This window comes from Vitis vinifera, chromosome 5 (assembly GCF_030704535.1).
Source record: "Vitis vinifera cultivar Pinot Noir 40024 chromosome 5, ASM3070453v1".
In the NCBI taxonomy this organism is placed as follows: domain Eukaryota; kingdom Viridiplantae; phylum Streptophyta; class Magnoliopsida; order Vitales; family Vitaceae; genus Vitis; species Vitis vinifera.
The window spans coordinates 18,353,712-18,354,832 of record NC_081809.1 but is presented as its reverse complement, the minus strand read 5'-3'; the positions used below and the strand labels follow the sequence as shown (position 1 = coordinate 18,354,832).

At 29.0% G+C, this 1,121-nt stretch overlaps 1 long non-coding RNA gene across 1 annotated transcript; it reads right to left on the bottom strand.

The window, feature by feature from the left end:
* Positions 1-255: 255 nt before the first annotated feature.
* LOC132253718 (uncharacterized) lies at positions 256-904 on the bottom strand. Its single transcript, XR_009465603.1, has 2 exons — positions 797-904; positions 256-613 (listed from the first exon to the last, which is right to left on the bottom strand). It is a non-coding gene; the product is annotated as an uncharacterized LOC132253718 (long non-coding RNA).
* Positions 905-1,121: the final 217 nt, after the last annotated feature.

Here is a 1,121-nt window from a genome sequence, read left to right as displayed (position 1 = left end):
AAGTGACACCATATATTTCTAGTGATGATAGGGTGTCACATTAAATACATCATCTTTGAGTTATGATGTCACATTAAATGCATCACCTTTGAGTTATGGTATCACATCATTGTAAATTATTGTGGAATATATGATTAGTTTTAGTTGTTGATTTTTGTAATGCTTATGAATTAATAAGAATAACCTATTTATATTTTGTCCATAAATATAACAATCATATTATATTTAACTCATTTTTCTGTAATGTTTCTGGAATAACTCATAATACATTGATCATCTAATAATATTTGTATATCAAATGTTCACAAAAGGATAGTACGTCCAACATATCAAACCCATCAAAACTAAAAAAGAAGAGTGAATACATACCAAAACATGATTTAGAAATGTTAAAGATCCCAAGATTCATGTATACCTCCATTTCATAAGCATAAAACCGGCTAACCATAAAATGACATAGAAGTTCCATCTAAAAATCTAAATTTCTCAGTTGCAATTAAAGTAACGTTTATGTCCTACAACGTATGACATAAGAGTTGCATTTAAAAACCCAAAATCTTGTTGCCTTCTTCTTTCTTTTTATTCTCCATTTCACCCTCCCAAGAGTGTATACCTACATTTCAAAATTTAATGAGTTTTAGAGATTTTTATTGAAGAAAATAAACATGGATCTATGTTATCATAAATGAACAAATCTAAGAATTAATTTTTTTTTTCAAATAGAAACATTATTCAAAGAATAAGCATTACTATACAATACCTATGGAAAAATTCATGTAGTAGCTAAGGGACTCACCATGCATGGTGATCATGATGCATCAACATGATTCATGATTAGTTGTAGCACAAAAGTAGCCCATTCTCCTCTAATTTCATCGAATTCTAAAGCAATAATTGTAGGATAAAAAATTATATTTTTAATGAATCTCATAACAAAGTAGCCACATTCGAACCCTCCTTCTTGTCTTGGACACTAATCGATCAATTATAAAATAACATTAGTACTCACATATATAAATGGTGCAAATGCATAAGCTAATGTGTAAAGAAAAATTTTTGGATGTCACCTGCACTAGTTGCTAAGATGGCTCCCTCTTAGATGTTTTCTTTGCAGATATTTG